Genomic DNA, 13,874 nt, shown 5'->3' on the forward strand with positions numbered 1-13,874 from the left:
AGCTACAGATCCCTTCTAGTTTATTACAGTGCCACTCTGCTGCAATATAGTATTCTGCATTACATGTTTTCCAGGGGGCTGTATTTTGTGATAAGGCTACATGTGACACAAAGCTTAATACAGGAGCTTCTACAGTGAAATTATGTATTTGTAATGGAATATGCTGCAGAGTTCCTCTATTCTTAAATATTCTTGTTTTATTAAGTCATTAGACATCAGCAGAGATTCTTTAGAAAAGTATCTTCTGCTCCCTTTTAAACAGGTTTTAGATTCAAATGCCAGGAGGCTGTAAATGAGGCTGACAGGCTGCAGCATGCAATACTAAACAGCCTGCAAACTGGCATTTCTAATGATGAAGATTCTCATCCAACCTTTCCTCCTGAATTTTTTTTACGGATTCCTGAACTGTGACTTTAATTAACCATGAAGAAATTTACTGGGCAGCATTTTTCTAGAACAAGCATTTTCAGAATGAGTAGTGATGTATCTACAGAGAAAATATCACTCTGCAAACTATGCTGTGCTACATTTGATAGGAGAGCAGCTCTATAGCTTCTTCAGTGTATTGCCATATGAAGCTCCACTACAGATTGGTTCCATGATGAATCCTATTATCACAGTATAAAGAAGTAACCCATTGTGTCTTCCAGATCAGTTTTGTCACAGGAATCTTAAACCACACTAGCTTCAACAAAAGAAAACTTGTGTAACTTCACATTTTCGCAAGGAAGCTGTTATGAAAACAGATTAAAAGACTATTCTTAGCAAAACTCTCCTTTTCAGAAATAATAGGATAAGACAAGGATCTTCCTTAATCCTTTCTCAAATAAAAGATTATAGAAAATAATGGTAAATGGGGAGAATATCAAAGTACTCATTTTTTAAAAAGCTTTAAGTATTCAGGTTTATTGCAGGGCACTACTTGTCAATTTAATTTATGTGTTTTTTTTAAATAATGCTCTTAAAATCTGAAATTGGTGGAAATTCAGTAAACCAACAGTTCAACAAGCTGTTCTATTTTAAGCATCCAATTTAGCTGTCAGAAGTGCAATATGAGTGCCTGCTGCTGGACCCAGAAAACACATTTAATCATAATCATGCCTAAACCATAACTGAAACTACTGCAGTCTAGGGAATGCCAGTCCAAATCGCTTTATGTAGCTCACTTTCGGCAGAATCGTATGGCATGGCCCACTCAACTTACTCAGGTACTTGAAAAAGCTGAACCATATATAACATGAATTTGACAAGAAAAGAATAAATTACTAATCTGGGCACAGCACTGTTTCAGCTGACTACCTAAGGGACCCTTGATTTCCACATTCCATAAAGGCCTGCCTGCATATGGTAGCTCTCTGCACGTCCAATGACCATTGGCAAAGCAACAAAGAGACAAACCATCAGCAAAATAAAGAAATGCATTTAACAATAAAATAATCGACTGCTTCAATGAGATCTGTGCAAGTTTAGAAGCAAAATCCCACTCCAGGATTATTCTCAGGGTAAGAGGAAATGCTTGTTTTTTAACCTCTTCTTGCAGGGGGAAAAAAAAGCATACAAAAGCTAAATGTTTCTGCAAAAAACCAAATTAAATGGTTCTTTAATTGTTTTAAAGGACAACAGAAAACAAAGCTACAAAGTGACCTAAAATAGTAATTAAATATCAGTGATCAAGAGGACAATAGCTATAGAACATTAGAGGAAGGAAGGATTTGGTAACAGCTGGGAAAAAAGTTTTCAGAATGTTTTAAAACTACATTAATTTTAACTTTTAATCCCAGCTACGAAAACTTAGAATCCAATTATGAATGTTCTACTTTTGTTAATTCACGCATTTATCTCTGAAATACAAGCAGATTAATGTGCTATGAAATCCTGTCTAAAGTATTTGGCATAAAATACTTCTATAATAAGAGCTTTAGAATGGAACTCCAACTCATGACAACTTCAGCACTAAGAATTCCTTCAGACCTACCTCTTGTGACACAATACAATACTTTGCACAATAATTTCTTGCTAGTGGGGTGAGAAGAAAGGCAGCACATCTCAAAACAAAGCAACTACTTTCTGGGTAATCTGTAGGAAAGTACACCAACAATTACTAATGGCAATAGTATGTTCTGTTGTCCCATTTCTCATAGACTCCAGTAGTGCCTGATGTTCTGCCCCTGTGTATGGGGTTTGCATGGCCAGGTCTTGGTAACAGAGGGACTACAGAGGTGGCTTCTGTAAGAAGCTGCCAGCAGCCTCCTCCACATCCAGCAGAGACAATGCCAGCCAGCGCCAAGACAGACACACGGCCGGCCCCATCAGGAACGATGGGAACACCTCTGTGCCAACAACTTGTGCTGGCTCTGGCTGAGCTGGAGCTCATTTTCCCACAGCAGCCCTCACAGTGCTGTGCTTTACACTGGGAGATACAAAGGGGTTGAGAACACACCAGAGTTTTGGCTACTCCTGAGCAGAGCTGGCAGTGTCAGCGCTGCCTCTCCAACGTTCCCCCCATAAAGGGGCTGGGAGTGGGCAACATCCTGGGAGGAGACACAATTAGGCCAGCAGACACAAATTAAAAATAAATATTCCTTACCATATGGCAGAAGTTCCCAAAAATAGGAAGAGTTTCAGAATTTCCATTCTTTAAATAAGAATATTAGCCTTCAGAAGCACTGCTGTGCACTGTACACTAGCACTGGTGGATATGCCTACAAAGAATTGTGATGAGAAATTTTCTGAAGAAAACTAAGAAAGAATTTCCAATAAACTAAAATAGAGGGAGAATAAAGTAGCCCTCATCACATCAAGGTTTTCTGATTTTCCCACAGTGCCATGGGAAAAAATTAACAAAACATTAACAAAACCTTTTTATATCCAATACAATCTTTGTATAAAGTGAACTGTCTTTTTTCTTCCACCATCTTGACACTAAAGTGGCAAAAGAACCTTGTAAAGCTTTTTTAAAAAAAACAGAAGAAGAAACACTGTCTATTGTTCAACAAGGATGAGTTTTTCACTGCTGCAACTGTGCAAATGAAAGTCACCCACTGCTGGAAGGCTTCGCTGCTCATTAAATGAGCCACTGCCATGCACAAGGACCTTCCTCTTACTGTGTGTCTCCGAATATTTACTTCGTAGTATAAATGAAAGAACTGAACGTAGCCTAAACCTTTATAATAAACCTTTTAGGTTAGCATTAGTTACTACTCTTCCTTCTGTAAAGGTGACCAGGATGTTTGTCACCACCTAAAACGCAATGAACAATCCAGAATTTACCATGATTTATGCTGGCTGGCCTGTCAACCATGGCATCCACTTTCACTGGTTCCACAGTAAAATGTAACATTAGGATTACATCTTCAAAACTATGTATTTTTACATGATACTGCAAGTAAGTATTGTGATTCCTACTCACTCCAACATCATCTTAGGTGATAAAGCTACTAAAGTATACATCCAGGATTGTCAAGGATGTGCTATCCCTAACATCAGATTTCCTACACAATTCTCTCAAGAGTCACACATGAGCAAGTGTATTCACATATTAAAATACTACAGGTTCATACAGGACAGCTGCTTTGTTAAGATACAAAACAGTCTGGGTTGTAACTGTCTGTACTGCTCACCTCACTTTCACTAAGATCTCTAGTTGGTTTTGCAAAACAGACAAATATGTAAGAAGTTATAGAAACAAATGAGATGTGGGACATCTTCTCAAGGCAGCATAAGCATTTAAGAGAGATTTATGGATCTACCTTGGCCCTTTATCTTTCTTCCAGCTGCCATTAGTCCTGCCACCCCTCTGCAGTCATAGGCTGCTACTGTGACCAGCTGGAAGTCAGAACTGGTTTGCTCCCTGAAGCCACTTGCTGAGATAACCACACTCCAGCCAAGCACAAGGCACCATCACCCACCCAGCAGAGCCCTGCAGCAGCAGCTGCCAACCTGTTCCTCCAACACAGAAAGCAAGACCTGAACTAACTTCAGCTGTTGACTGCCAGCTGTTTCTTTGGAGATAGGTTGCTAAGTTCATCACAGTGATCATAGGCATGACAGGTACCATAATCCTTTTTTTTGGCCTTTATACTAGCCTGGAAGCACTTCTGGCCTAGTCAGCTGGAAAGTTCAGTGCAGGGCAAAAAAGTCTGTATTGCCACCAGCAGACTTGAAGTAAGATGCTTATCGCATCTCATTACTTTTCCCTTCACAACTTCTAACAGTTCTGAACAACCTAGTTTACCTAAATCACTGTGCCTTTGTTTTGCCAACTTCCTCAAGCAACTTGGAAAACAGAAGTTTTAAAATCTATAAACAGTAGAGCTATAATATGGCTTGGAAGGAACCTCTACAGATCGTCTACAAAACAAGCAGAATTTCAAATTTGCATTCTCCTCTCAGGCTGCTCTGGACCTAAAGTCCCTATGGATGGAGATTCCATGGCCCTTCTGGACTCTTGGTCCATAAGAGGGGGTGACTGCTACACCACACATTCATTCCCTCACCACCTACTGAAATTTCCATTTTTACGTCTTGCAGCTGTTGAGTCATTCAGAGGGGCAAGTGGTTCTATCACCTCTATTAGCCCTTGCTTAAAGCTGGTTAAATGCAGCAATTACATCCATCCCTAGGTTACAAACCCAGTCCTTTGTGCACCCTCAGGTACCGGAGCCCCCACCCAGCTACAGAAGCAGTGCTGGATTGCCGGGTTTGTCTCTGGCCCAGTGCAGCTGTGTGTGACCCGAGCAGCTCTGCAGGACAGTGCCACAGCTGGGAGCACTCCCTGCCCTGGGCAGCCCAGCAGGAATTACCTTCCAGGGCTACAGGGGCACTGCACTGCTCATGCTCAGCAGAAGCCCCAGTTCCTCTTCTGCCAGCAATAACAGCTGAAGAATCAGTTTCATTTTATAAACCTGGGCATTTCCATGACTTTTCAGAGTCCAGTGAGAAACAGGTACCCATTGTTCATCATTCTTATTTCACAAAAATTGAAACACCAGACTTGAGACATTTCAACTTTCGTTCAGCAGATAAGGGGAAAGATAATATTTGGATGGATACAGACTACAATGATGGGACACTTTAGCCACAGTTAGAATAATAAATATTGGGTTAAGACGTTTTCCTGCACACTTTTTACATATAGATATATAGTGAAAAATGCTTGGTATCACATCAATAAAATAATGGAAGTTTGTCAGAGGTTTTTCTTTAATACTCAAAAATCAATAATTACAGAAAACAGGCTGTCCAGTAGCACTGTAAAATCAACATTTGCCCTTTTGGTTTATTTTAAGTGTACACACATGTGCTCGTATACAGTATTTGCTTTGTTTGCAACACAACTGACCATTGAGCTGAAGTATATTTTTCTGTCAGGCCTCATTTTACCATTAGTCTGCAATATTCAGCTAAGAATGATTAATAAGCATCCCATCTGTTCACATATCAAGCAGCATTTATCCAACAATAAAAATGACAGTATGGGCAACAACAATTTTAGAATCAAGCTTACAGGCAATCAATTTGAATAGAAAAGGAATCAAGAATTAGTCCTTAATAACTTAAAAGAAAAAAATCATTTAAAGTTAGGGAGAAATGTGTAGCTGTTAATTATAACCTTGGTACACCAAGATCATTATCTCTTCACACACAAGAATACCTTAAAAAAGTATTTCAGAACCCATAGCAAAACTGTGGTGAATTCACAGCAGGCAAGCAACATAAGTAGCCTTCACTGGATTTTTAAAGAGCTTTTAAAAGCTAAGAGATCTTTCCACAACATAAATGGAAGCCTGTTTCTGCAGGTTTTGAATTAAGGACTAAGGGTTTTGTTTTTTTTTTTTTTTAAGGAAGCATTTACAGCAGTAAACACTTAGCCTTTATTTAAAAAAAATAAAAACCAGACTCAAAACAAGATTGGTCTAATTTACAAAGGGAAACACTATATATATTGAAAATAACAAATAGAGTAAACAGAGCACTTTTTTTGCAAAGGGGAGGGATTGGGAGGATGGGAAATGAAGGTTAAGAAATAGTACACCATGCTTTTCAGGAGACTATTAAGAAGAACATCTGTATTTGTCCAGAATGCTGGGTCAATATTCAGAAATGAGGAGCTAAACATGTACTGTCCATGCACCTTTTAAACAAAAAGCACCCAAATAATTTAGGCAGCTGAGGAAGAATGAAAAAGAAACCAAAACACATATACAGTAAATAGCTATTTCAGGTAAATAACAGGCAGAAAATAAATTCAGTCGTTACCATCTTGAAACATTTATTCCTTAATATTTGCATAACAATTCTACCTAAAGAATTTCCAAAGGTTATGCCAGCACACCCAATAAGCCACAAAAGCCTTGGTCCTTAAAGAGTAGGGTTAAAAGGAAAAATACAAAAATCACAGACAAAAGGCAATTCTATTTCTGCCTAGAAGGCAGAGTCCAAGAACTACAGGACCTGGAAGCCTCATAGATCACCTTACTAGCAGTTCTGATTTAGAAGTCTCCATGAAGTATAATGGTAGCCCACAAGATTACTCTGAATGCTTATACAAGCCAGTGGTCTAAAAACCTTGGGAACTTTTGCAGTGGAAGACACTAAAATTCCTTGTTTCAGAGTACAGCTGTATACATCCTCTGCAACTCTGAATTAGTTTTTGTTCAGCAGATACTTCTCTCTCTCTTCTCTGATCTTTTGCCTTTAAAACCATCAAGAACTGCAGTCAGCCTGCAATGTGTCTGGTTCCTGCCCTGGCATCCCATGTTATGCACCATACAGTCAAACTAGCCTGTGTTACACATCTTTGAATCAAGTGGGTCAAAAAGGGAAGATAGCTGTGCCCAGAGACTGAGATCAAAGCAGGGGACTATTTGAAATTCAACATTTTTATTAGCTACTATTAGAAGAACCAAGAGCTTCCCTTCATTATATACAAGGAACACTCAAGTAAGTCAGTGAAATCATTTTGACAGCACCCTTAAATAAATTTGGCCCAGATTCATTTCATGCTACAGTTAAGAGCATTTCCAAGTTATCTAACACACAGATATACCTGCAGACACGTACTGAAGCACATCAGTTACTATTCTGCACTTGAATTGCATGTGTTGGCATCTCTAGAACTGAGACCAGGTCTCACATGACCTGAAACACTATCACAGGTTAAGTCTCCACACCTGTAAGTAAAATCCAGCTGCAATGAGTAAGCTTGCTCAATTCCACATGCACATGCCCTAGGGCAAGTAATACTTTCCATCCCTGAACAAGCATAACACCCTTTGTCCTTGTATTATCAGATAGGCCAAAGCGTGTAGGATTTGTAGGTTGCCTGAAAGCCTTCAGCAAGCCTGTTCTGTACAACCGTGAGATTCAAAACCACACCATATGTGCAAAACCATTACTGTAGCTGGGGAGCGGAATAAATAATCAAGCGGAATTTGGTTTTGTAGGTTATTAAAGGAGCTCAGGTCAAACTTCACTGATGGAACCGCTCCAAGCAGAGAGGCATAAAGAAACAGGCTTTGGAAGGAAAGCTGGATATAACGACACAGAAATCAAACGCAAAAGAAATTCTGCAAAGAGACAGTTCACTCCGTTTGAAAGAAATCTAAGAATTAAAAGGCAAAAGAATCAAAGACACCGCCGGCCACCCCCAGCCAGTGTATCTAGAGCAGTTACATTATCCCAGAGAAGTATTTTTTGCCTTAAGAGGCATTCTTAAGAGGAAGGTCACGGTAGTGGCCCACGGAGGGCTGCATTCCCACCACCCCGCCCTGTAACGCTCCTTCCCCGAAGACGGAGCGTCCAGCCCGGCCTGCCCGGGTGCCCCCGCTCCCGGGAGGAGGAGGAGCCCCGCGCCGAGCCTCCTGCCCCTCCTGCCACACCAACAAAGAGGTCCCCGCCATTACACACCCGCACCTCTCCCGACCCCCCAGCCTCGAGGAGCCACGGAAGGTCACCGGCCAGGAGCGCCTCGCACCGCCTCCCGCTCCCGGCCAAGGGCACGGCCGACCCCGGCTCCCTTCGCGCCCGTGGAAACGTAAACAAAACCGCCCGGCCGGCCCCGGCCCCGGCCCCGCGGCAAGGCCGCTCCCCCGCCCGCGCCGGGCCCGCGCCGCCGCCCCGCTCCCCCCGCCCGCCCACCGCCGCTCGCGGGGGCCGCGGCCCCGGCCCCGCTCACCGACCACCGCCTCCGGCCTCGGCCGCTGAGTAATGAGCCGGGCCCGGGCCGCGCACACGCTCCGCGCTCCGCCCGCCGCGGCTGCGGCTGCGGCTGCACCGCCCCCTGCGCTCGCCCCGCCCCGCGGTTCGGCACTGCCCCGCTCCGCTCCGCTCCGCTCGGCGCTGCCCCGCTCCGCCGCCCGCCTGCCCCGGCCCCCGCCTGCCCCGGCCCCCGCCGCCCCCGCCCGCCTGGTTCCCACTGCCCCCGCCCGCCTGGCTCCCACCGCGTCCCTGCGGGGGCTCTGGCGCCCCGGCTGCCCCGGGCCCGCGCATCCCTGTGGGGAACCAGCATCGCTCTGCCTCCCCCGCGCCCTTTCCCCTGGAGCAGTTCTTTTCCTGGATTACGCCCCGTAGCCAGACCTCTCTTCCTGCTGGGGCTTTCAGGAAATATTTGCATGTTTTCAGGCCTTTGCCCTGGCGCTCGGTGCCAGTGCGCGGCACCCTCCCTCGCATCCTGGCATCGGTGCTGCTCTCAGACATCTTTCACGGCCTTGGCAGCTCCAGGCTTCCCGCTGCATGCCTGGCGTGGCAGTGCTTCATCTCATTATTGGGCATCTGGAGCGGTGTAACATTTTCTTGTTCTGCGTCTGTTTTGGTGCAGCTTTTCCTCTAAGTCTTTAGTACCTCTTTGAGTTTTTCATTACCATTGCCTTTGGTTCCTGGCACCTGACATGAGTGCTCTCTCCTTAGACTTCAAATATTTTCCTTGGTATATCATTTTGGGTTTGTTGGGTTTTTTCTTTTTTTTAATCTTTTTTTCTTTTTTCTCCAGGAAGGTCCCTGCTTAGAGACAAAAGGAGGCCACTCAGCAAGCTGCAGCAGCAAGCCTTTGTATATTCTTACCACAAAAAAGGCCCTATGAGCAGTACTTAAAAATACATAAAATCTGCCAGTTAGGCACAGGGTGCTGAGAAAATGGACATTTCACATTTAATTCACTGTCAAACATGTGGCCTGTGTCACATTTTTGAAGATGCCAATCTATCAAGATTTTTGTTGATAACGGCTTTTATTCCTCTTTATCCGTTTTACATGCTAAAGGCAGTGCTTTAGAATATTCCTGTCTTGACCACTATCTTGGTGTTAAAAGTTTCACCTCCATAATTCTGTCCATATCCTACTCATATGCCCATTTTGGTAAGACCACTGCATGCTGCCCTTATAAAACTCTCATTTAAGTAATTTCTTTCCATTTGTTAAAGTGGTTCTTTTACAGATTTCCACAGACAGATATAGCATGCCTCCTTTATATCTGCGCATCAAAAAACCCCAACAAAACAAAAACTATTGCTCAGACTCTGCCACCAGTCCTCCTTAGGTGCCTCTGGGCTCTGTGTTTGTAAGACACACTTCCCACACTGCCTCTGATCATTTCCATGGGACAGCTCCCAAACAGAATTAAGCAGCTTTTAGCTCTGAGGCTTTTTCTTATTGCAGTGTGTTAGATCAGACCAAGATACTGCATTCCCTTCCATGTTTGCCAATGGCAAAGCTCAGAAGGCACAAGAGGCAACATAAGTGCAAAACTTAATCTGGATGGGTCATATTCATCTTGGCCAGGTAATTAAAAGCGTCTGCTGATGGGGGCTGATTGAGGTCATGGCACCTTCAGATGTTTATTTGTCTTGGCACATAGATTTCCAGTGTTAACTTCTGGTCTCTGCACAGTAAGATACAGGTGAGATGACATCATATTCATCCAGTTCAGTTATTTGCAACAAGACCCATAGTCTTACAGAACTGATGTTACTCCAAATGTTTTTTGGGAGTCATTGTTCCTGATCATCCTATCTGATGTAAAATTGCACTGAGATTTGCAAGTGAAGGACAACAGTCCCCTTAAAGTATAATGTGGTGTTTTGCTGAGGATCCAAGTTTCTCACATTTCTTTTTTCCTTTAAGGTATAATCAAATTCTTCTTAAGATTTTATAGTTTACGAAGTTAATGCTTTTAGAAAGAGATGTATTTCTGAGTGACTTTTTAAAACTAGTCCTTACAACCTTGTATACAATCAGCATCTATTGCCATCTTGAATGTAAAGCTGATAAACAACAGAAATAATAATGCAGAAATTATACAAAAAGATCAGATTGGTGGTGTTGTTAAGCATGATAATAGAGGCTGGAAAGTATGTAAAGGTATTAAGAAGGAAAACTGAAGGGAAGAACTTCATGCCATAAATTTGCTGTTAACTAGTCTATTGCTTTAAAAATAAGGATAATATGATAGATAAGCTATAAAGTTCCTGTACATTATGCAAAATTTGCAAGATATTGAAATAGTAACTCTTCAAGTAAGAACAAAAACTCCCTTTATTGTGTGTATAATCAGTTTTCGAAACTAGTCCCTATGTAAGAAAATGAAACTTTGACATTTGCTCAATGTCATTGAGCATCACTATAGTATTGTTTTCAAGCATTGAAGAAGTATTTTCTTATAAACGTTATGGCTACACTCCTCTGTGTCTGTGTGGAAACTGAGTGATATCCTGAGTGATATCAAAGTCCTGAGTGATATCAAAGAAAATATAAAACTAAATTACTGATAAACATGAAAGTAAACAGGTATTTTGAAACAGGTGGCAGCAAAGCCACCATTTTTCTCTCCCAGCAGATTAGAAGGATTCAGTAGAGAGCAGGAGTAGGGATTCATTTGGACAGAACATATGGGCAACCAGACAGAAGATTCATATTATATTTCTTCACATAGAATCAGTAGCAGAAAGGGGGAATAGTTTTGGAGAACGGTGTAAAGAGAGAAGACTGTGGAATGAAGTGTGGGTTACCTGCAAGGTCTTTCCAACGAGGACTGGCCCTCCTGAGGCCCCAGAACGACACAAACTTGACAGGATTTTTGGTGATGGGTTTGACAAGGTGCATAGGAAATAGTGAGAAAAGCTGAAAGGTGGTAAGGGTCTCTTCGGAAAAATATTTGAAATCACCAACCTCAGAACTTGAATCTTCCTTTTCAAAATAAATATGAAATTTTATATATGAGAAGCATCTGATGAGTAGGTTTATTTAGTAATAGAATCTCCAAAATTGAATCAATGAACAATCTGAAGCATGAAAATCAATCTCTGCCTACATGTAATTGTTAATCATTCTCTTACCTTCTCAGTTTCACTGTGTACTTAGCAGTACTCTTGGATTTGGACTGCTGCTTTAAAATAAGCAGTTGTTGAGTGTTTAATAAATATTTGGATTCAAAAAGTGTCAGTAAAATCTGAATTGTGTCAAAATACTGCAAACTTTCTCACTCCCCTGCACTGGTACACTAGTAGGTTTATGAGCATTAAAGTGTTTGGATTCAGCAGTCATGAAATTACATCCAAAATTTTGTCTTTTTTTAATATTTTCATTAACTTGTCAATTACCATACTCAGAGTAGTAAACAAAGTTTTAGCATATTGATATTTATAAACTGCAAAGCAATTTATAAACTTCAGACTGAAATCTTTGGAGACAAGGAAATAGATCTGAATGTCTGACAAATTATGATGTACAAAAATCAAAATGTCAAAAAAGAGATTCTGTAACATAAAATAACTGATCAAAAGATAGAAGGAGTAGTCATTTTTGTTCACAAAGCATCCATAGTAAAGAACAGTGATTTATTTTTGCACCAAAATGGATTAGCATAGTAACTCGTTTGAGTGGGACTAGTGAACAGACACAAGGTGGCTTAAACCACAATAGCTATTTTGCAAGTAAATGCCTGATTATGTCTATAGTCATTTTAGACAAGCTGAAAATAGAAACAAGATATCCTACACATGTGCCCTTGCAGAAAAGCTTCACTGCTCTGCAGACTGAGGAGGAAAGACCTTGTCACATCAGGAGAGGTGCTGGAGCTGGCTGAGGCAGCCCCATCTGCTCCCTGAACAACAACCAGTGTGTTCCCAAGAGAAGTGACGGGTGACAGCAGCAGATGACTCTCTTCTGGAGGCAGGGAGGCACTCGTTTGCTGACCTGACATGCTGTCTAGAGGGGTGTGCTGCTTCCCAGGAAAGTCACTGAGAGACTGCCAAGCCTCATACTGCCCACTGGCTGTTACATGCTGCTGATTTTCATGTGAGCATCTCTGGTACAGCTAGGAACAGTCTGAGGAGCATGGAGAGGCACTACAGAGCCCTGGGAGCAGCATTAAGGGAATCTGGAGCACAAGCAAGTTTTTTTATCAGTCCTCTTGGTCAAAGGGAAGGTGTTTGAAAGAGCCACTTCATCAAGAAGAGATCAATAGGAACTGTGGGTACTCAGTGGGCCCAGTATTTCCAAGCTAGGGTTTGAGAAACCACAGCCAGGATCAACATCTCCATCCTCTTGTGCAGATTGATAAATATAGTTTGTTGAGGAAGACAGATATATGTGGAAATACAATACCAACTATGAAAGTTTTTAGAAAATTCTGGAAGTAATACAAATAGAAATAAATAAAGCATTTTTGGTAATAATATTTTTCTGAAATATATTTTTCGCCATTGGTTGTGGCAAAGAAGCTGCATTTCACATAAGAAAGTGAAATGGAAATTTGCTAGCAAACCCCAAATTAATAGCTATATTACAGCCTAGAAAGGTGTACAGAATAACCACACATACTAATTGCTTATGAATATAGCTGTTAAAATATTTCCTTTTTAAAATAAAAAAAAAAATCTAATGAAAGAAACATTGTAACAGCTAGATTAAAAAATTAGTTCTGTTTTGCAAAGCACTGTGAAATCAACTCCAAGTAACCACCCAGAGGGGACCTACATTCCCTCTTCAAATGGAACTAGAAACACACAGTAGTTGCAAAATGCAGTTATACACTTGAATTCTGAGTATTAGCAAATAATGATGAACTGGAGCAAATACATTTCTTTAGTAGTAACCAAACCGGAGCATTTGCTGGCTTGAGCAAATATAAGAGGAGGCAAGCAGCCACCATGGGGCACCATGCGACAGGTTACGGATGGGAGCAGGAAGGTGGGGCCATGCTCACGGCTGATACTGAAGCTCAGACATTTCTGCACATCTAGTCAAGAATCTGCTCTCTCAAACATAATTAATGTTATTAATCCCTTCTTTGTTGTTCCTGAAGAGTTCTTCCTCAGCTGCCATAATTCCATGTACAGCCAATTTATATAAATCGTTAGAGTGAGTAAATAGGCAGCCAAGTTTGTGCCATCATTAGACATATTCAGTCAACTGGAAATTGTTTGTGGAGGGATGTGTAGGTTAACTGTTAGAAAACAGTGTTTATGTGGTCACATACCTCATATTTCTACACACTGATATTAACACAGCATGGGGTGTTCTTTATCTATACTACTATTCAGAAGAATTTTTTCATAGGCAAATTCAACATAAGTTATTGGGGTTTGGTATTACCTTTCTAAATTACATAGTGGAATCCCTTCCTGCACCTTTATTGATGAAGACTTAGTATCTGGCTTTATAAGAATAATTGCAGAGCAAAGAGCATTTTCAGGATTCAGAATAAGGCCATAGGGAATTTTATATCAGCTTTTTATTCCTCGTTATTACAAAGTGATCATAATTGGAAAAGCTCCTGTACCATTCTCTCTTCATGGTTTCTGCTACACAAGACCATCGTAAGTTGACCAAATTTTAGTGACCTTACCCAGAACAACACCATTGATGACTCTGGCATT

The 13,874-nt window shown here is 41.4% G+C and overlaps 1 protein-coding gene across 24 annotated transcripts in view; it reads right to left on the minus strand.

Moving 5' to 3' along the window:
- The window catches only part of MAPK8 (mitogen-activated protein kinase 8), a 268,471-nt gene that overhangs the window by 36,083 nt on the left and 218,514 nt on the right, over positions 1-13,874 (minus strand). For 7 of the 24 annotated variants that reach the window (XM_086900412.1, XM_086900423.1, XM_086900421.1 and 4 more), the window contains exon 1: positions 8,177-8,286. The exons of 3 other annotated variants lie outside the window; for them this stretch is intronic. The gene's annotated coding sequence lies outside the window, so the exon portion shown is untranslated. Of the gene's footprint in view, positions 1-7,048; positions 7,173-7,908; positions 8,102-8,139; positions 8,287-8,441; positions 8,511-13,874 lie in introns of those variants that run through there. 14 more of the 24 variants (XM_086900413.1, XM_086900424.1, XM_086900416.1 and 11 more) reach the window with 12 other exon arrangements.

Source organism: Cyanistes caeruleus, chromosome 8 (genome assembly GCF_971803275.1).
Source record: "Cyanistes caeruleus chromosome 8, bCyaCae1.hap1.1, whole genome shotgun sequence".
Lineage (NCBI taxonomy): Eukaryota > Metazoa > Chordata > Aves > Passeriformes > Paridae > Cyanistes > Cyanistes caeruleus.